This window comes from Saccopteryx leptura, chromosome 1 (assembly GCF_036850995.1).
Source record: "Saccopteryx leptura isolate mSacLep1 chromosome 1, mSacLep1_pri_phased_curated, whole genome shotgun sequence".
In the NCBI taxonomy this organism is placed as follows: Eukaryota; Metazoa; Chordata; class Mammalia; order Chiroptera; family Emballonuridae; genus Saccopteryx; species Saccopteryx leptura.
Genome location: NC_089503.1, coordinates 173,642,581 through 173,666,256, shown reverse-complemented (window position 1 = coordinate 173,666,256; position 23,676 = coordinate 173,642,581).

Below are 23,676 nucleotides of genomic sequence, written 5' to 3'. Positions count from 1 at the left end.
CCAATGTTTGGTTTCCATGCTGCATACACAGCAGAGGAGAAGTCTGTGAGTGCTCACAGCAATTATTCCCCTGAAAACTTTTTTTTCAAATCATCTGTCATTTCAATATTAGTTTCTGCATCTAAAAACCAGATGCAGCCAGACGTCCACAGATGGAATCAAGCATTGTGAATCCAGCTTGCATGAACTGGATGTGAATTTTACTGACCTGGGTTCTGACAAATCATTGACATAGATTCACCATCTTCTTTGTCTCAGTGACAATTTTTATGAGACAAGGCATCGCTCTGATGTGACAGTCCATTCAGTCCCCTTCTCAGAACTTTCCAAGGGACTCCCCTGGGACAGCGGTTATCTCAGGAGACCGTTTCTATAACTTGATGGGCAAACATTCTTTCTAGTGACTGTTTCTTTATTTTCATTAGAGACAGAGTTTGTATTCCTTCAAAGAGTTTGGAAAGTCTTTAAAAAGCAAAAAGTTTTTTAAACTTCTCCAAAGAGGACATACAGATGGCCAATAGGCAGATGAAAAAATGCTCAACATCACTAATCATTAGAGAAATGCAAATTAAAACCACAATGAGATATCACCTCACACCAGTCAGAATGGCGCTCATCAACAAAACAACACAGAATAAGTGCTGGCGAGGATGTGGAGAAAAGGGAACCCTCCTGCACTGCTGGTGGGAATGCAGACTGGTGCAGCCACTGTAGAAAACAGTATGGAGAGTTCTCAAGAAATTAAAAATCGAACTACCTTTTGACCTAGCTATCCCACTTTTAGGAATATACCCCAAGAACACCATAGCACTATTTGAAAAGAAGAAGAAACATGCACCCCCATGTTTATGGCAGCACTGTTCACAATAGCGAAGATCTGGAAACAGCCCAAGTGTCCGTCAGTAGACGAGTGGATTAAAAAGCTTTGGTATATATATATATACTATGGAATACTACTCAGCCATAAGAAATGATGACATTGGATCATTTACAACAACATGGATGGACCTTGATAACATTATACTGAGTGAAATAAGTAAATCAGAAAAAACTAAGAATTGTATGATTCCATGCAGAGGTGGGACATAAAAATGAGACTCAGAGACATGGACAAGAGTGTGGGTGTTACGGGGTGGGGTGGGGGAGAGGGAGGGGGTTAGGGGAGGGGAGGGGCACAAAGAAAACCAGTTAGAAGGTGATGGAAGACAATTGGACTTTGGAGTTGGCGAAGCTACTCCATCTACTTTGGAGATGGGAATGCAGCATAATCAAATGTCAAAATAACCTAGAGATGGTTTCTCTGAACATATGTACCCTGATTTATCATGTCACCCCATTAAAATTAATTTTAAAAATAAATTAATCTGGTTTACGTATACATCTTAAAAAAAAAAGCAAAATAACAACAACAAAAAACACGACTCCTTTCCTGTGACACCCAAAGATAACTCATTGCTGTTTATTTTTTGCGGTATATCTATCCAAATTTTCCTAAGCCATCCTATGCATTTTATGAAAAATTTAATGAAATTTTATGGCTTTTATTATTACAAAAGTAATATAAGATTATTACAGAATAATTAGAATACTTCCAAGTGAAAAGAAAGGAACCCACAATCTGATACCAAGAGATAAGGGCCTTTTAATTTTTTCTGTATATCTCTCCAATCTTTCCCTATGGCTATATATACCTTTGATTAGAAGTTAATTAACTTTTACCTCTTTTTCTTATTACGAGAGAAAATATTGTCATTGTAAGATGATAGCCAGGAAAAGTAGTAACATTTTTCATGATGTTACCGCATGAAAAAAAGCACTACAGGGTGAGGCAAAAGTTGTTCATACGAAAAATAATACAATGATTAATAAATAAAAGACAGGAATAAACTTGTGTTTTGTGTACTCTTTTGCCCCACCCTGATAGGAAAGGATGTTGAAAGCAGGGTGCTCAGGGCTGGAAGTAGCTTCACCAACTCCAGAAAATCTGTCAAAGGCTAAGCAACCCCCAGATGGAGGCATCTTGGAGCCCTCAGGGACAGACCTGGCCCCTCACAGGACACTCCAGAACTTGTCAGAAAGGAGATGACTCGAGAAGTCCTTAGTGGCTCTAATATCTGTCCTCGGTTCTTCCAGCCTGAGCCATTCTGCAGAGTCATGCGAAATTGCAAAGAGTCATGTGAAAACCGCAATGGAAATCACACCAACTTTATCTCTTGTGCTGCAGGGAGGTCACTTTTCCCCTCCATATCCATACTGGGTTGCTTTGCGCACGTGTGTGAGTCTGAGTCTGTGTGTTTTGATTTGTTAAATTTTATTTTGTTATGTTCATGTCAACATTTAATCCGGAGAGTCAAGATTGTTATAAAACTATTTGGAAATAATTTCAGACTCATGGAAAATTGCAAGAATCAGAATAGGAACAACAAAAACAAAGAAATCCACATAGCCTTTACCCAGATTCTCCTATTGTTAACATTTTACTGCATTTCACGCTCTCTGTGGACAGTTAATATTGCCAGCTCTTTGTGTGCTCTGGACACTGTTTCTTCTGATCTGTTAGCGTGGCTCTTTCCCCAGCCATGAGTGGTTTCCTGATGTTCTCATACTGATCCATGTTCAGCTCTGGGCATATCCTCTACTGACCTCCCGGGTTTTTGCTGCCTAGGTCTCTCTTGTCTTGTGTTCTGTAGCTTTGACTGTGGTTCTGCTCGCATCCCTGACATTCTAGCTCCAAGTCTTCAATCAGGGAGACAGGAGGGTGCTTCCCTGGTTCCCCCTGCCTGTGTCCCTTCCCGATACTTTCTCCGGGCAGTAAGTGAGGGTGGTCCCAGAGCTCACCTCGTTTGTGGCCCATCTCAGTCGTTGCTGTCCTTCATTGTTTGACATTCAATCTTTTGAATGTCATTTTCAATATATTATTTTCCACTCTTTCTTGTTTCATCCAGGAGAATCAATCCACTCCCTGGTACTCCATTCTTTCTAGAAGTCCAGGATACATTTTGTTTTAGAAGTTTCCTAGGTGTTTCTTATTTTCAGTCCAGTATGGAGACAGCATGTGTACAAAATCAAATGTCATGATCTGATAAATAAATATTGATAGGGAGTAAGCTATGAAAAAAAAAAGCTTGGTTTGAGCTGCTTATTCTCATTATAAAAGGGCTCAGCTTCAGAATTATTTCTGAGGGGGGAGTCAAAGGTAGTTTTCCTGTGCTCCGATCAATTCAGTATTATTGGACAAATTGTCATTTGCAACTTAATCTTCACAAGTGGGAAGGTGATTCCTGAATATGGCAGGATCTACTCCCATTAGATAATAAACCAGCAATTGAATCTGCTTTTCTAGTTTATAAAGGAGAAAGAGGGAAGTTGGATAATTCTCAGACATGTGATTCCACGTGTTTCTTTCCTAGTGATTTATAGGCAGGGGGGACCTACCACTAACATATATTTAAGTGGTGATAAAATGGCTCCTGGTGGTTCCTTCTCAATGGAGGAAAACATTCATAATCTGAATCAAAGACAAATATTTCACCAAAAATGGGGGGGGCGTGAAATTTTAAAAGTCAAGGCAGGGGCGGGTGTGGTGAACTGGAAGCCATAGACTGAACTACGGGAGAGATCACAGGGGCATTCCCGAGACTTGAGTGTTGGAGTTGAACTGGGTATTCTGAAGGAATGGAAGGGAGGAATGAGAGAGCCTGAGGCTGCATTCGGGCTGATGGGGAGAATCCAGGCGCTGCGGACAGAAGCAGGGCAGAGGGAAAGTGGGGTGACTTCATACACTGTTCTTCTCAGCTATGCAAGGCAGCATCAATGACACCCAATTCATTTTCTCAGTGGCGGTCAACAGGCACTGCCCACCCTCTGCTGAGCATAGAGCCATGGGAAAGGCCACTGTAGGGGGGAGAATACTGTATACAATGGGGCCCCTACTCTGAGGAAGTTCAAATAGAGAGCAGGGAGTACAAGCCCAGTGAGATAGGTTGGGCACCTCCTAAACCTGTAATAAGTGAATACTAAAACGGAAAGGAAATATGTGCAATATGCTAGATACTTACAGTGAAGGGTCTCATTTATTCTTCACAGGTACCCTAGGAGGTAGCCATAAATATTCTTCCTATTCTACAAATAAAGAAGATGAGATGCAGGTAGTTGAAGTAGATTACTGTCTTAGTTCATTTAGGCTGTCATAACAAAATATCAGAAGACTTATAGACAGCAAATATTTCTTTTTCACAGTTCTGGTGGCTGGGAAGCCCAAGATCAAGGCAGATTCAGTGTCTAGTGAGACATGCTTCCTGGTTCATAGACCATCATCTTCTCTCTGTAGCCTCACATGGCAGAAGGGGGCAAAGAAACTCCCTGATGTCTCTCTTATAAGGGCACTAATCCCTTTCATGAGGGCTCCATCCTCATGACCTAGTCACTTCTCAAAGGCCCTACTTTCAAATACCATCCCCTTGGGGGAATAGGTTTCAACATAGGAATTAGAGGGAGACACAAATCTTTAGTCTATAGTACTCACCATCTAACATGTAGCTAGCTGGTGGTCAAGCGGGGATTCAAGTCCAAAGAGAGTTGGCTCTGGAGACTTACCTCTTACTGCATTTACTACTCATCACAAAGGATGGTGAGGAGTAAGATTTTACTCTTCAGAATGAGGATTTTGACTGTTCTACGTTGGAATAATCATTCTTGCTTACGTCTTGCATTCTCTCTTTTTCATATGAATCCCTCTGGCCAAGAAAATGTCCAATTAGGAGAGAAATCTGCAGGCAGTGACAGAAAACTAGGTAAGCTCCCTTGTTGGGAAGGAGTGAGACTCTTCCCTTTGGCTCACATGTGCACACCTCCCCCACCAGAAAGTAAGCATCCTAGGAAGAGCAGTGGGGTGAGGGAGGGGCTATTTTATGCCTCATTGTGTCATCAGCATTTAGAACAGGGTCTGGAACACAATAGCTGCTCAATAAATACTTGACGAATCAAATGAATGCAGGTGGAGAGGCCCGTGAGAGATAAGGAAGACTCAAAATCCTTCTCCTCAGTGCCTCCATCACACATCAGCAGTCCAGAACCCTGGTCCATTGAAGAGATGCAAACTACAGAAATGTGTGAGTGTGCACGCTTTTCCTCACACAAAGGCCACCAAGGGACACCCAGTGTGGCTTCACATTGCTCCAAGGTTGGCGCCTCCCCAGGCATAGCAAAGCCAGCTCCCTCTTAAGTGATGGGAAGCACTTGAAATAGCACCCGTAATTCCTGGCCCAGAGCCCACACAGTGCCTCCCTGCTGGCTCAGGTTTTCCTGTGCAGATCCGGTAGGGCAGCTCCAGGACGCCCTAGTGTTATTTTCCCACCCACATTCTTGACCAAATAATTTGCTTCATATTCCTGTACAAAATGTGACAGCTTTGATTGTCATCTTTGCTCAAAATGTCCCTTTGTAGATAGCAGACCAATTTCCAGTTCAGTTTCCAGCTGCCCTGTCCAAGTGGGTCCATAAAATCACAGCAGGCCAGGACTCCAGCTGTGAACCCCGCTCTGGCTGGCACCCTATGTAAGGAGACATTTAATAAGTGCTTAATGGTGGCCATGATTTACATTTTGGATCAATGTGGAATGTTGCTACAGGAAGCACTGAGCGGCGCCTGATGCCGTCACACATGCGGTGGTTTGACAGCTGGTCAGGAAGGGGCGGTGTGCCTGCGAGGGTGGGGCGGGACTCACAAGGTCAACCAGAAGATGTTCTTCTCTGTGCTTGGCCACTGAGGCCCACCAGAATCATGGAGGCAATAACTTGATCTTTTTGTGTTGGAGATAACAAAAGCTCTTTTAGGTAAATATTTTATGTCAATACCACAAAATGGCCTGTGATTGAGGCTTATGCATGGAGTAACTGGAATTCTAGGGTATAAACAATCAGGTTGTTGACATAAAGGTGGATACAAAAATTACTAACTTGACCTCACTATTAAAACTTGCCACACAGAGTCAGATTTCCTATGAAGTTCATTTAATGGTGCCATTCAGACATTTATTCAGAGAGCAAGTCTATATTAATAAATTGCTCTGTAACTTGCACTTTGGGAGACACAGAAGATGTAGAAACTAAGGTCCCTGGACTTGAGTTTATAAACAACATAGAGAAACCATGTATGTTGGATTCAAATATATAAGCTACCAATAGATGGTAGTGAAAGAGGGAATATTATACTGAATTGTTCCTTCCGGCTATGATGAGATTTTAGTCTTATTTGCTTGTGCATCTCCTGTGTTTATCAATAAAATCAGGGAGATGCCTTGGGCTCAATAAATATTTGTTAAATGAGTAAAAGTTTGAATAAATAAGTGAACAGATAAATAGTGACAGTTGATGTAATGAACATGAATGATTATCCTTGAACTTCTAATTGTTGGAACATGGACAGAGATATACACACACCACTTATGGTAGTTTGCTCTCAAAATGTAATATAATCTAAAATGCATATAAAACAGCTTAACTGAAAGACCAAGAAAACTACTGTAAAAGCATCCCACTTTCAGCAAACTTTAGAAAATATAAACTCTCCATCATTTGAAGAACCAGAAGGAGATAATGGTCCCATCTTAGCCAAACAGTGCTATTAAAAACACAAACAACTGGGCTCTACACACATCCCCATCTCCCTGCGATTTCAATTAAGATCACATCAATTAACTGAACTTATTATTTTGCATCGTGGAGCTCTTAAAAACTGCATAATATTCAAGTTGTCATTTTCTCCCTTCCCTGATAAGGAAGGCATATGATTGTATCACACTGATTACATATTTATTTAGCCCTTCAAGCAGCTGCATAAACCTTATAAGCAATATAGCAAAACAGGGGGAAAAATGTGTAGATGCTAAAATCGCAGGACACAGTTTGGAAAGAGAACATGCTATAGGCAGTTGATTCTAATTGAGAGATAACTCAGAACTAGGAGCCGGCAGAGGAGTGAGCACGACAGGAGAGAATGAGATGATTATAAATCTCCCCTCACCTCCAAATCCTAAAGTCATAGTCTTTGTTCACAGAACCTTAAATGACCTTCCTTAGTGACGGCATTACCATCACCAACAAGATGGATACATTTCCCCAATGCCAGGCCACCAAGGACAGCATCTCTGGGATGAGGGAAGGGGTGGCGAAGTGAGGGCGGGAAGGGCAATGGCCTGATAACATCCCTACCCTTTAGAAGACCTCACAGAATGGCCAGACGATCTCCAAAATAACTCAGCATAACGAAACTCCCTAGCGATGGGAGATCACAAACAGTACCCGAAGTTCCCCCTTCTGCCTGCGTATTCACAGTTGCTAAGAGCTTGGGCCATTCAGTCATTTTAGCAGTGTTATTCATATATACCCCAGGTATCCTGAGATGAAATTTGTTACAACCGATAGTTATAAACTCACCAGGAGCAGTTGGTTCTTCCTTACAAGTTTTTTTCACTTATTTTACTGAATATTTGTTTTACTCATCCCCATCTGAAAAATCATTCATTCTCTTATCAGAAAAAGACATATATGAGTTAGGAGTTTATAATGTAGGGAACTGAAGCGCCTACCATTCCCTTTTTTAGAGGTCCATGAACTTGCATGCAAAATTGTTTTGAGTATTGGCTATATCCTGCTTCTCTTTCTCCCCGCTTACTCTCTCCTAAGCCCTTTAGCCATCTGTGGGCTATGGCTTAATATGCTCTCTAAAAATAGGACTGAGGAACAAAGGGTCTCACATGCAGCTCTCTGGGTAGCCTGCGATAAAATGTTCCCCCCCATTAATACTTCATGAAAGCAATGCCTTCAACATATCACCTGTATCCATCGACAATTGTATCAAGCATGTTGAAAAATCATCTAGTCAGTTGGATCAAACAGTTGGCATCCTCTCAAACAGACCAAATCACAAGATAACCAACAAAAAAGGTGAGAAGGCTGAATGCATTTGGCAGGATGAGATAGGGTTTTCTTGATATTCTGAGGCAGGTTTTACTTAAGATTCTCTCCTCCCCCATCAGCCCTGGTCTGTTGTGACTTTTCCATCACTGTGTACACCCTGTCTGGTCTGCGACCTGTGCCTCCAAATGTTCCAATTTGCCTCCCAAATCATTGTTTCCTGAGCAGGAAATTTCCCCCAGGCTGGAGGCGTGTGAACCTGGGCTCACGTTCCTGGATGCCGGGGTTACTACTCCGCCATCTGTGGGGAGCGTGGGTGCCAGGGACATCTGGGCTGCCTTTGGACCAATAATGTCTCTGTGATGTGCCCAGCCTCCCTCAAGTGACCTCCTGGTGGGGACAAGCCAGGTCACGAGTGAACTGGAACCAGTACCCCACATTCTGCACTCTCCAGGCCAAGATTTCGTAGAGCTATTAAAATAGGAGTAAGAGAAGGAGGACGGCCAGGGGGGAGGGAGAGCAGCAAACCGCACAGGGCAGGAGTCAGGAGCCAGGGACAACCTCGTTCTGATGCTGATACAGACCATGAGTGTCGTTAGAGACCTTCCTGCCGGGTCCTGGGCCTCAGTCTGCATCTGTGACATGCACGGGGTGACTTTTACCATCCTCACTGGAGAGTTGGGGGAGGGGGCAATTACAAGAACACTAAAGTGCACAGGTAGAAGTATTTCCTACCTTAAACAATTCCTAAGACTCACTGAGGGGACTCTCAGCTCGTGGCTGTTTCTCTTTGGTGTTGGGCATGGAGTAATTCTTCATCATCCACTTCGTTTGTATGGTTGTTGAATGTTCTGAATTGTGTTTCTACTGATTGACTCATTGTATTGAAACAACAATCCTGAGAGAGAAAGACGTTCCTCTCCTTGTTTTATAGAAACTGAGGACTAAAAAGGTTAAGTGACCTATCCAGAGCCATAAAGTTCATGACAAGGTTAGGACCTGAACCCAGAAGAGAAATCAGTGCTGTTTCTTTAGGCTCTTTTGTTTTTTTTTTTTAAGGTTTGAATTAATCCATTGTAATTTCAGATAATCATTAGTTACTTCTCAGGATGACTGGTTTTCCCCTCCTCTGAGCACAGAGAAGACTGAACATTGCCCACTCCCTAGTGGTTGGGTGAGTCTTGGGACCAGTTCTAGAGAGACAGAAACCTTCAAGAGCTGGTGCCTAATTGACTAAATTCTCTCTCTGCTGGCTGCACTGGCCAATCCAAAACACTTTGGATTCCTAAGGCTCTCCATTGACCTGAAATGGACATGCAGTAGGAACAGGAAGTAACTGCTGTTATTTCCAGCCACTGAGACATTGGAGTTGTTAGTGGCTGCAGCATGACCTGACTTATCCTGACTGCTCCAGGGTCATGAACATGAACTTACAAGGCCCACAGCATAATATGGTCAGACTCTTTTTATTATAAAGAAACCAAGAGGTAATATTTTATGAATGAGATAGAGGTTCCCTGACCCCCACCTCTACTCAGAATTCTCTTTATTTTGGTATAAACTTAGAGGGCGTGTAGTCCAGCTAAATCCTGAAGGACAGTTTTCTTTAAGACATGACCAGCTTGAGACTTGTTTGGAGGTTCGGGTGATGGGTATGCAACAGAACTAAATAACAAGATAACCTGGAAATGTTTTCTTTGAATGTATGTACCCTGATTTATTGATGTCACCCCATTAAAATAAAAATTTATTTATTAAAAAAAAAAAAAGACATGACCAGGTGTTCTTTGAGTTACCTACTTGAATATCTACTGTGTACCTGTAGTGATGGGAAATTTGTCAGACTCCCAAACCATTTTTTTTCTTTGTGTGTGTGTTTTCAGCAAACAATGGTAAAAAGTTCTTCTTACGCTAAGTCAACATTTTTCTATAATGTATATTTGGTTTCCCCTGTTCTTCCCTCCAAAGCCACAGAGGATGCTCATCCTCTCTTTTTATGTAATCCTCTGAATGATTTAAACAGCATGAACACTCTTAAATCACTTCTCCCTGATGAATTCTCTACAGTTCCTTCAATCATTCCTTATGTTGGATTATTTTAAGGTCCTTTATTGTGATGTCTTTTTCATCAGGACAAGTGAACGTACTATTAAAAATATGGCACCTGGGAGAACACATAGTACTATGGAAAGTGTGACCTAACCCATGTGTAATGAGGTGATACTATTATGTTAGGAGTGCCCCAGCTCCCTGAAACCCAAATTTAACAAAACCAAAAGGCTCCAATTTAAATCCATCCATTGTAGAGCCTGAGTCTTTCATTACCAGCTTAGCCAACCCTTTAGCTTGGTGCTATTTCCCTATTGTAACTACATGCCCTCTAGAAAATCACCACGGTCATTGATAGATCATGTTGAACTGGACCTGGGCCAGAGGGAGTCATGAGAAAAATCAATGAAGACATCAATCTGGTTGTAAAAATTCTCTGCATTCACTCACCGGGCAAGTGCAAGCTCTCTCAGCAGTGTTGTCAGGTAGCCTGCCCTGCTCTGTCCTGTACACAAGGTCATTGAGAGAACCCATGAATTATTTGTTTAAGTACAGAACACAGATATCCTGCATTGTTTGTTCAATGCATTCTCCATGTTTTCTAGAAGAAAACAGGCAGTGAATTAGCAGTGTTATTCATATATACCCCAGGTATCCTGAGATGAAATTTGTTACAACCGATAGACAAAAACTCATCAGGAGCAGCTGGTTCTTCCTTATAATTTTTTTCAGTTATTTTACTGAATATTGTTTTACTCATCCCCATCTGAAAAATCATTCTCCTATCAGAAAAAGACATATATGAGTTAGGAGTTTATAATGTAGGGAACTAAAGCACCTACCATTCCCCTTTTTAGAGGTCCATGAACTTGCATGCAAAATTGCTTTGAGTATTGGCTATATCCTGCTTCTCTTTCTCCCTGCTTACTCTCTCCTTAGCCATCTGTGGGCTATGGCTTAATAAGACTCTCGAAAGGGTCTGTGCCCCTCTATAGAATAATGGAAAAGAGAAAATACATCTTATCTTTGTCCTACTGCTTAGCTAAATTCTATGTGTAGTGGGGTATTCCATAGATTTTTGTTGAGTGAGTAAAAATGAATACTTTGGTATTGTTCTATCTTATCCAAGAAAAAAGGGCTAAAATTTTCTCATTTTTATTTATGCTGCAAATGTATCTGTTGAAAACAAGATGTTTTCCCCTTGTGAGTTCTTTTTAAGCTATACTTTTTCTGACATAATGCCTGCATGAATGCTATACTCTTTTTTATAAATTCTGGTGCTTTTATGATCTCTTTATCTTTGTTTATATGAGTTCACATTGATTTCTCTGCTTAAAATAATTCTTCCCTGTCCTTACAGTGTGGGTTTTATGCATAGTGAAGAGCCCACTGATGACCCCTGGCAGTGCTCTAATTAGATAGCTTTCTCAGAGGCAAGCAGCAGAACTGTTGACAAACTCCTGCCACTGTGACTTCAGATCTGCCCCAGTGTTCATGCAGGGACCTTGCTTCCCTTGGGCTGCTCCTTGTCAATGCCTGACATAGTGGAGAGACCCAGAAAATGGTGGGGCCACTGGAGCCAGGACAGTCCAGCCCAGGGCTGGGCTTCTCTACCAGGCCATTTCTGCCCACGTGCTGCCCATTGAAGGCTGAGGTTTCCTCAAAGCCACCCTTCACAGCCATCTCAGCATAGTCCAGCTTGATCACGCCACTCCTTTGGGTGAAGTTCTGTGATGGAATGGAAGGGGGCTGTAGGAGGCTCTGGCCATGGCCAGGCAACTTTCTTACTCCTGTGGTCTCTGACTTTCTGAGTTCTCAATAGGGAGGAGACAGTGAGACCCAGGTCAAGCTTTATCTCCATTATCTGAGCCATCTCGTGTTTTGGGGTGTCCCATCTTTTTCGTTTAGTTTCCCCCAAGCAGCACTATGAACAGTGATACTTGGGATGATGAAACTGCCATTGTGCCATTTCAGGATGGCTCTTCTATCCTCACCTGATGTCTTCCTGGAGGAAAATGGTCTAATTTCAGCACATATTTTGAAAAGAATCAGTAGCAAAGGGTTTTTGTGTTTGATTATAGATAGCTGCTTTGAAATGTCCTGGGCTGTGAAGCCAGCTTAGACATTACCTGGGATGGGACCAGGTAGCCGCCTGTTGAACTCCAGGACCAGCCAGGAAACATAGGATGCTCATGTCTTTGAAAGTCAGTCTCTGACTTTTGTATGAGTAGGATGAAAACTATAAAAAGATGAAAGACAACAAGACCCACGTCACTAGCATTTGAGAAGGCAGGTGCACTGATTTCTCCCTATGACCTTTCAGGCACTGATGGCTAAAGCAGAAATAATCAGAGTGTGAGATACAAAGTGGTGATAAACCACAAAAGCCACTATAAAACAGAAAAGCCAACCCTCAGGGGATGTGATTGCCAAAAAGCCAATTGTACTTGTTGCTGTGTTTGGTGGACCTCGCGCAATCCAAGGTAAAAATGCAGGTGATTGTTATTAATCTCTCTCGTTATGAAATCAAGTCTTTGTTCAATATTCAGTAAATTTCTGAAATAAGTAAGCACAATGGGGGCAGTGTGGTCTTTAGGAATCATTTTCAGGCTCCTGAAATTACTCCCTTTGGGGAACCCTTTATTCTACCAATGACCAAGGTCGATGGGTGAGTCAGGCCTCCCTCTCTAAATCCTATTTGTTCTGGTCCCCAGGACAAAATGTCCTTCCTACCTCCATGAGTGAGTTCACACCAAGGAAGAAGTGACATTAAAAGTGTATGTTTTAAGATCTGCTCAGCTGGATGAGATACCAAAGCTGGCTTCATTTCCTTACCAGGGAAGCTCGCTCTGTGTACCTAGTGTCATTAGAAATCAGCCATTTGTGCACGTCTGCGATGCTTCTAATGTTAAAAACATTTTCATGGTCTGCAACCTGGGGAACTGACTCTTGCCTAGGCTTCTTTTTCTTCTTCCTGGAAAAGCAAACAGCTTATATTTTATTTAATAATAAACTAAAGACTCAAGAAAAATAGAGGTTTGATTCCTATAAGAGGAGAGAGTAGCTGACTGTGTGTATTGGGGTTAGGGGTGGTGAGAGCAACCACAAAAATGTTTGAATGAGTTATCCAAAAAGCATTCAGCCTGACCAGGCGGTGGCTCAGTGGAGCGTCGAACTGGGATATGGAGGACCCAGGTTCGAGAACCCGAGATGGCCAGCTTGAGCACGGGCTCATCTGATTTGAGCAAGGCTCACCAGCTTGAGCCCAATGTCGCTGGATTGAACAATGGGTTACTCAGTCTGCTGTAGCCCTCCCCGCCCCGGTCAAGGCACATATGAGAAATCAATCAATGAACAACTAAGGAACTGCAATGAAGAATTGATGTTTCTCATCTCTTTCCCTTCCTGTCTGTCTCTATCTATCCCTCTCTCTGACTGACTCTCTCTGTCTCTGCCACAAAAAAGAAAGAAAGAAAGAAAAAGAGCAATCAGAGAGCAACACATAAGTAATTATGTGATAATGAAGACTAAGAAACAAAAGGGTGCAGAGTGGGAGACCCTGTTCCTGACTTGTCACCATACACTTCCCCATTCCCTGCTATCATTTCTTTTAGTGTTTGGGTCAATGCCATTTACCTAGAAAGTGCACTCTGACTACTCCAGCCACATGGCTCTCTTATCCATTTTTGTTCAACTCATCAAGACATGGCCTTGTATCATTACATAGCTGCTTAATGAGTATTTTTTCCCTAGTTGTTTCAGGTAGATAAGTTGCTATTGTTGTTGTTGGTGGTGGTGGTCGTACTGGTAATGATATTTTTCTGATCAATGACAATTTAGGAGAAAAAAATATCCTTGTGAGTAGGAACCTCTCAGCTCTCTTTCCTCCTTATTTCTATCTTCCTCTGTGTTTACTACCAGATAGGTGTGACATAAGCACTCGGTCACCAGGGCTGAAACATTAGCTTCTAGGACATGTTCTGACAATTCTGTAAGTCCTTGCTACTGAATGTGTGGTCTGAGGCCCAATAACATGGACCACATCACCTAAGAGCTCCCTAAAAATGCATAATCCAAGGCTCCACTCTGGGACTAAATTATCCTCTCTATTATTAGATTTCTGGGTGATTCATGTGCACATTCCAGCTGTCCATCTCTAGCACCTACTTATGGGGACCGCTTAACTGATGATTAACCATCACACCTTAACTTTTCATGCCTGAGGGCTTTGTAACGCCATATGGAATGTGTGTCCATTCATTTTATAGTGCCTTGGGCTGTTCAGTATTACTTCATGTGGCTTCATCTTATATCCTCAAGCAGACTATAAATTCCTTGAGAAAAGTTTCTAATCTTTGTGTCTCTCTCAATCCCATTGGTACCATAACCATCTCAGTACTCATTAAATACTCACAGCTAATACTTGACAAGCGACCTTTGTGTTAGATATTCTGCTAAGCACTTGGTACATGACCCATTGAATGCTCACAATAACTCTATGAAGTAGCTACTGGCCTTTTCTCATTTTATAATGAGAAAACCAAAGCCTTGCTGGACAGAGTGAGTCACTGATGCCACTTGAATCCGTGTCTGTTTGACTCAGGAGTCTGAGATTTTAGCGACTCTGTTATATTGCTTGCTGATTGACGGATGAAGAAATAAAACTGCATTTCTGGACGTGAATAAGCATATTTGGTGTTCACCTGATGCGGCGGGACCAAGGCCTGCTTCCTTCTGACCTAGATGCTGCCCCGACAGAAATATTTCTCTAGGGGAAAAGGCAACCCTTTTCCTCTGCCCCCTCCTCGATCTTCGCTGCATCGCTCTTATCCTATCCCAGAAAGCTCCCTCCTGCTGCTGTATCTATCAACTCCCTTCTCACAGCTTCTCTCTTTTTGGTTGAAGATCCCAGTCTGTGTCCTAACCTTGCACGAGTCCTCCTGGTTCTCAGGAGAGCATGTGGCCGGCCAGGCCCAGGGGCACCACATGAGGAGCACTTCCAGGTCACCAGCTCCTGGGCTCTCTTGGTGGCTGCGTTTGCCGTGTACACGGATGACCTTTTGTTCCCGAATATCCCCAGAGGGCCGACCAGGCTGTTCGTGCTCCATTGAGAAAACTGAAATGGGAGGAGAGAATACATAAAAATATGTATAAAATACATACAAAATACATACAAAAATATGTATAAAATAAAAATAAACAGATCTCAGCCCCTCGAAGCCCAGATGAGGCTGGAGCACTTTGCATTTCAGGGGAACCCGAGTCTGGCAGATGAAGGAGCCTTTTCTCATGTTTTTCTCAAAGATGTGAAAAATCACTTCAGTGGAAAAGATTCCTGCCAGGCCAGCAAGCATGTGGACATTTGCAGCCCGGCTGCACGGCCTGCCCCTGGCGTGTTCTCTCCTCTCAGAAATGCTGGGGCCATTTTTCCACTCGGGTGGCCAGCAGGACGCTTATGTAACCCTCACCTGAGGAGCCACTGACCTACACTCCCGTCCTGGACAACCACACAACTGTGACAGACACGACCGGGAGGCCATGGGGCACCCAGGGCAGCTCTGTCTAAAGTGGGATAGCTGGGTCATCAGGCAGTTCTATTTTTAATTTTTTGATGAACCTCTATACTGTTTTCCATAGTGGCTGCACCAGTCTGCATACCTACCAACAACAGTGCAGGAGGGTTCCCATTACTCCACACCCCTGCCAACTCTGCTATTTGTGGATTTACTGATGGTAGCCATTCTGACAGGTATAAAGTGATATCTCACTGTGGTTTTAATTTGCATTTCTCTGATGATTAGTGACATTGAGCATCTTTTCATATGTCTATTGGCCATTTGCATGTCCTCTTTAAAAATGGTGAAGACAGGCCTGACCTATGGTGGTGCAGTGGATAAAGTGTTGACCTGGAACGCTGAGGTCACCAGTTCGAAACCCTGGGCTTGCCTGGTCAAGGCACATATGGGAGTTGGTGTTTCCTGCTCTTCCCCCCTTCTTTCTCTCTCTTTCCTCTCTAAAAATGAATAAATAAAATCTATAAAAATAATTTAAAAAGGTGAAGGGATTATGAAGTACAAATTGGCAGTTATAAAATAGTCACGGGATGGAAAGTACAACATAGGAAATATAGTCAATAATATTGTAATAACTATGAAAGGTTCCAGGTGGGTACTAGAATTATCAGGGGGATCACTTTGTAAATTATATATTGTCTAACCATTATGGGGTACACCTGAAACTAATCTAAAATGATATGGAAGGTCAACTGTGATTGCAAAAAAAAGCAAGCCTTGGCCAGATAGCTCAGTTGGTTAGAGCGTTGTTCAGATATGCAAAGGATGTGGGTTCAGCCCCAGCTCAGGGCACATACAGGAACAAATCGATGTTTCTGTCTGTCTGTCTGTCTGTCTCTCTCTCTCTCTTTTGCCTTCCCTCTAAAATTGATAAATTTTAAAAAAAGGAAAAGGAAAAAAAAAGAACGTGTGCTCCAGCCTGGGTCCGGAGCCTGGAGAGACAGAGCCCTGGAGAACCCCCAGGGGAAGACAATGCGCAGGTGGCTCTCCATCCCAGCAGGGTCCCAAAGACATGCTGATGCCACATTGAGGCACAGGCAGCAACTGCTTCTGCCTGTAATGGCCAGTAAGTCACACATTATGTGTGTGGCCACAGTCAATGGCTTCTGTGTGCAGGGACTTTCTTTTTTTATATATATTTATATAATTTTATTTTTTTAATGGGGTGACATCAATAAATCAGGATACATATATTCAAAGACAACAAGTCCAGGCAATCTTGTCTTTCAATTTGTTGCCTACCCATCACCCAAAGTCAGATTGTCCTCTGTCACCTTCTATCTAGTTTTCTTTGTGCCCATCCCCCTCCCCCTTTCCCTCTCCCTCTCCCCCCTCCCCCCGTAACCACCACACTCTTATCAATGTCTCTTAGTCTCACTTTTATGTCCCACCTATGTATGGAATAATGCAGTTCCTGGTTTTTTCTGATTTACTTATTTCACTCCGTATAATGTTATCAAGATCCCACCATTTTGCTGTAAATGATCTGATGTCATCATTTCTTACGGCTGAGTAGTATTCCATAGTGTATATGTGCCACATCTTCTTTATCCAGTCTATTGATGGGCTTTTTTGGTTGTTTCCATGTCCTGGTCACTGTGAACAATGCTGCAATGAACATGGGGCTGCATGTGTCTTTACGTATCAATGTTTCTGAGTTTTTGGGGTATATACCCAGTAGAGGGATTGCTGGGTCATAAGGTAGTTCTATTTTCAGTTTTTTGAGGAACCACCATACTTTCTTCCATAATGGTTGTACTACTTTACATTCCCACCAACAGTGAATGAGGGTTCCTTTTTCTCCACAGCCTCTCCAACATTTGCTATTACCTGTCTTGTTAATAGTAGCTAATCTAACAGGTGTGAGGTGGTATCTCATTGCAGTTTTGATTTGCATTTCTCTAATAGCTAAAGAAGATGATCATCTTTTCATATATCTGTTGGCCATTTGTATTTCTTCCTGGGAGAAGTGTCTGTTCATGTCCTCTTCCCATTTTTTTATTGGATTGTTTGTTTGTTTGTTGTTGAGTTTTATGAGTTCTTTGTATATTTTGGATATTAGGCCCTTATCTGAGCAGTTGTTTGAAAATATCATTTCCCATTTAGTTGGCTGTCTGTTTATTTTGTTATCAGTTTCTCTTGCTGAGCAAAAATTCTTAGTCTGATGTAGTCCCATTCATTAATTTTTGCCTTCACTTCTCTTGCCATTGGAGTCAAATTCATAAAATGCTCTTTAAAACCCAGATCCATGAGTTGAGTACCTATGTCTTCTTCTATGTACTTAATTGTTTCAGGTCTTATGTTTAGATCTTTGATCCATTTTGAGTTAATTTTAGTACAGGGGGACAGACTGTAGTCCAGTTTCATTCTTTTGCATGTGGCTTTCCAGTTTTCCCAGCACCATTTGTTGAAGAGGCTTTCTTTTCTCCATTGTGTGTTGTTGGCCCCTTTATCAAAAATTATTTGACTATATATAAGTGGTTTTATTTCTGGGTTTTCTATTCTGTTCCATTGGTCTGAGTGTCTATTTTTTGTGCAGAGACTTTCAATCATACAGTCTTTCTTCATTCTAATTGAGAATTACCTGGAATTAGGGTTCGGGGACTCTACAGGGACCGTCCTGCTCTGGAATTTATTCTATGGCTGTGGGATATGGCTGGCTTTCTGAGGGTTTCCATTTCTTTATATGGACTAGCTCTGCTGGCCCCTAAGGTGGCTTTTAATTCTAGTATTCTCTGATCTAGTGACTTCCACTTCAGGCTACTGCTTCTCAAGTTCATTTTGTCCACCCGGTCCATACCCAGGAGAAACAATACATACAACTAAAGGGGTATGTCTGTAGCTTATATCACAACTGCCGTCCTTCTATACCTGCACATTGAAATTCTCCCATGACATTGAAATACACCTAAATATAGCTAGAAGCCTCCAGACCTTGTTAGACCCATGTCAACATACTTGTCCACAACCTAACAAAGGTTCATATAATGGTTCAGTCACACTAGGGCTTATTACCCCTTCCTGTGAATCAGGAAAAAAATTAATTAAAAAATCCTTCTAGAAGAAATTGCCTTTGCACTCCAGCCACTGACCCCAGTGTCAAAATTCAATTAAATTAGGAGAGATCACAATTACGATGTCATTTAATTATTTCTCATTTTATGTAAATGAGATTTTTGATTGCAAAAATTCAATAAACTTTGCTTAAGCGGCTCATCAGTTGCCTAAGTGCTGTCTCATTCCCTTTTTTGCTAAATCCCATATCTCACAGCCAAATGGAAGAGATGTTCCTAGAAATTTGAAGACCGAAATAACTGCACCTGTCCCCAGAACACCACAGATAATACTGGGCCACCAATTGTTACTTGACTCAGAGCTTATTCTATTTCAAAACCCCACATGCAGCCAATGTCATTGCTAATAAAGGTCACTCTTATTCAAAAGCTCAAAAGATTTCTAAAGTGACTTGAAAGACGTTTCTACAGCTTGTAGAAATGAATCCTTGCTGAAATCTACCCTTTTGGGGCCATTTCCAGGCTCTGTCAACCATATATTTTGGCCAGCAACTCAAAACACAGAGGTCACAGTCTTTATCCCTGGAGGGAAAAGAGATGAATTTGCATATATCTATTTAAAATGCCATTTGGAGTGAATTCATTTAAAAGCAAAATCATAAGGACCTGTTGTTCTATGTATTACCTCTCTTGCCACCATCAGGTTGGGTCACAAAGCACCCCAAAACTTAGTGGCTTTCAATAACAGGCGTTTCTTATCAAGCTGGTCGGTGTGCAGGCTGATGGTGCCTTCGCTGGTCTAGCCTGAGTTCGCTCAGGTATCCCTGCTGTGTCGGGCTGCAGGCTTGGTGTCAGGTTGCAGGTTGGGTTCTGTGTGTGCGCCACCTGTTTTATTGGGGCCCAAGCTGAAGGGGAAGCAGCCCCCAGGGCAGAGTCTTCTCACGGTGAGACTCTCGAGGACACACGGCAGAACAAGTTGTACAAGCACATGTCCCGCCTCTGCTTGGGTCCTGATTGCTCATGTTCCATTGATTAAAGCAAGTCACAGGGACAGTCCAGTGGCGCTGGGGTGGGAAGAGACATCCCACCCTGAAAGGGAAGGGAGAGACATTTTACTAAACGCCAACTATCCCAAACATTTGGGATTTTTAAAGTGTAAAAACCCAAATGTAACAGCCTGGATATCTCTGATTCTAGTGATAACATTTGTCTAGGTTTTCAAACCTGTGTTTATGAAAATGAGTAGTAGAAAAAAACATTTAAGTAAGATGGCTACTTTTCTAATGCTTGTTTTTATTTAAAACTTTTTTTAAAGCTCTCTGTTTCACTTTTTAGTGCATTTCGTTAATATTTTAATGAGGAAAAAAGTAAGCGGAAGGTTTATTTTCTACTCACTCTTTGGCTTAGAGTTAGGGCTATCCCAAGATGTCTTTGAGACTTCTAATCAACTTAATGTCTAAAACAGTTAAAAAAGATTTTTCTGATGTCTGTGGCTTTTTTCCCCCTCATTACAGAAGTAAGCATTTTACTCTTAGATTTAAATAGGTTCTTCTGTTTTCTTTCCCTTGGCTCATTGAGTACTCTCGCCACAAAACTTCAGCACTCAAAGAAAGCTCAGAATTATATACCAATGGCCCTGGCCAGTGGCTCAGCAGTAAAATATCAGCCCAGCATGTGGATGTCCCAGGTATGATTCCTGGTCAGGGCACACAGGAGAAGCAATCATCTGCTTCTCCACCGCTCCTTCTTTTCTTTCTCCCCATCTCCCACAGCCATGGCTTGAATGATTCAAGCAAAGTTAACCCCAGGTGCTGAGGATGGCTCCATGGCGTTACCTGAGGCACTGAAAAGAGCTTGGATGACGAACAACGGATCAGTGGCCCCAGATGGGCAGAGCATCGTCCCGACAGGGGGGCTTGTTGGGTGGATCTCAATCCGGGAGCATGAAGGAGTCTGTCTCTCTGCCTCCTTACCTCTCAATAAAAATAATTAAAAAAAAAAAGAATTATATACCAGCAACGCACTTGTATCAGAAGCCCGACTCCTGTCTTCCCCAGGTTTGTCTTCACTAAACTTCCTTCTGACAAGAAATTCACTTGTTGACTAGGACTTTCTGCTTACTAGGTCCTGTTAGGGAAATTACTCAATATCAGCATTAATGGCATTTTGGGCTAGATAATCCTTTGTTGCAACGGCAGCAGGATGTTAGCAACATCCCTGTCCTCTGTCCTCTAGATCAGTGGTCCTCAACCCCCAGGCCGTGGACCGGTACTGGTCCGTGGGCCATTTGGTACCGGTCCGCAGAGAAAGAATAAATAACTTACATTATTTCCGTTTTATTTATATTTTAGTCTGAACAATGTTTTATTTTAAAAAAATGACCAGATTCTCTCTGTTACACCTGTCTAAGACTCACTCTTGATGCTTGTCTCGGTCACATGATACATTTATCCGTCCCACCCTAAAGGCCAGTCCGTGAAAATATTTTCTGACATTAAATCGGTCCGTGGCCCAAAAAAGGTTGGGGACCACTGCTCTAGATGAAGTATTCGTCCCCTTCCCCTGCTGTCATGACAACCAAGAATGTCTTCAGTCATTGACAAATCAAATCCTCAGAGTCACCTCTGGTTGAGAAACCTCCTTTTACAGTAATCAACAGTTCATCCAGACACAGAGTAGGAACCTTTAAGAATTTATGCCAGAAACTGTTCTTGAAGGACCATTTCAATTAAACCTAAAACAGAAACCTAAGAAAAGATATTATAATTGAAAGGTTTTGATATTTTATTCAACTGAAATGGGTATGTACTTATTACACAGTTTGAGAAAATATGTAAAGATTGCCAGGTTGCCACATTTCTTTCAGCTTGAGCTTCCTCATTCATAAAATGAGGACCAAAGTAATACCCTCCTGTTTGGGCTATTGTGAGGATTATTGCAGGGCTGTGAACAAGATCTCTGGTCCTCACTGAGAACTGAGGGAAAATAACGATTGCTGTTATAACTACTGTTATTTCTACCCCTAAAATGGTATAATTCCAACCTCACCCTCTCCCTATCCTCCCGCCTTCAGGAATGTCTCTCTCCTCCACCCCTAAGCCCTTGGGAGGCTCAATGCTCAACTCAGACCTACTTTACCAGGCATAATTGTCCAAACTTTTTATTTTGGAATAGTTTAAAATTTATGGGAGATTCGCAAAGACAACACAAAGACTGTTCATAACTCCTTCATCCAGCTCCCCCTAATGTTAGCATCTTATATTACCACTTATTAATAATACCACCGATAGTACCACCATTTATCAAGACTAAGTTATGCGGGAAAGGGCAGGCTTATGCACAGAACCAAAGAGGACTAAATGTATGTGGCCATTTCTTATATGTTTTAAAATTTTTAAATTTTCAATTATAGTTGACATTCAGTATTATATTAGTTTTGGGTATATATAGCATAGTGGTTATTTTAGACATTTATACATCTTATGAAGTGGTCCCCACTAAGTCTAGTATCCACCTGGCACCATACATAGTTATTACAATATTACTGACTATATTTCCTATGCTGTAATTTACATCCCGTGACTATTTTGTAACAACCACTGTGTGCTTCTTAATCCCTTCCCTTTTTTCGCCCAGTCTTCCAACCCCCTCCCACCTGGCAACCATCAGCTTGTTCTTTGTATCTGTGAGTCTATTTCTGTTTTGTCTGTTTATTTTGCTTTGTTTTTTAGATTCCACATATAAGTGAGATCAATGGAATTTGTCTTTTTCTCTGACTTATTTCACTTAGCAATATTTAAATATATGTATATTTAAATGTGATTACATGCACCCTGAAGTCTTTCTTGGACTTCTGATGTAGTTTTGGAAAGCTGGGGGGTGGGAGGGAATAGAGTCATGGGACAGTGAGAGATTATAATTAAGAATTTCAATATTTCTCAGCTGCTTTTTGAAACATTCTTCTTTTACAGAACTACAGAAACTTGTAATAAAGACTATTAAAATCATAATGCAGGGCTGCTGTTTCCCCACCTCAGCTGAACTAAACACAAGAGTAGATGTTTCATAAAATGGCTATGTTTGATCCCGAACAGTGGCTTTCATATCAAAGTTGGACAGAAATGGGTCGATTTTCTACAGAGTGGCTCATCTGTGATAATCCAGACCATCACAAAACACCAACTGAAACCGTAAGCAACCCCTGACCAAAATTATGAGTATTCAGTTGCTTAAAGTCATGAGAAATGAGCAATTTTCTACCAGTTTATGTACAATAAATGTGGATTTTAATCAATACTATGTTTATACTTTTCAGCCTCTTAAAGGGAGTGACAAACCTACAAGCCAAGTCCCATAGATTTTTCCAAATTACCCCGGGTATATTCAGCCAATTAAAATTAATATTAAGCACATTGAAAGATTACATTATTCGGCAAGGCTCCAAAAGTTCCCAGATTCTTTGAAGTGATCCATTTCTCTCCAAGATTTATGAGCTGCCTGTCAACAAATGTAATTGGATATTTATTGAAATTAATGGCAACTCCAGCTGATGAGACAGGTTTTTTAAGTTTTGCTTTTATTTTTTATGGTGGTTATCCCACATCTTGATCTCACACGTGGCCTGCTGTTGAAGCTGTGAATAAATGGCTGGGGGAAACTGCGTGGAGATGAGAGACAGCTCTCTTCCCTATCCCCCAAAGAATGAAAAAATATTGCTGATCGATCACCTCCTATCGCCAAGTCACCACCGCTCAGGTTTTTAAAAGGGAGCTCCCTCCCATACAGTGTTGGGGGTAACGGCAGAAGCTCTGCAGGCACACAGCCTGTGTTCAAATCTCTGCCATCTGTGCATTTGCTCTGTTGGCCCAGGCGGGTTTCTTGACAGTTTTCTTTGCCTCAATTTCCCCACTTGTAGAGGAAAACTGGTAAGAGTACCCATAGGCTTAGAAACTGCCAATACAGAACCTGGTACTTGATAATAGCTCAGTAAGAATCCATTATTAGTATTAGGTTCTCTACTGGGAAAATCCAATTATATGGTTATAATATAGCTATATTATGATAGCTATATAGATAGATATAGATATTTTAAAAGTTAATTTCTATTTTAACTAGCCTACAGA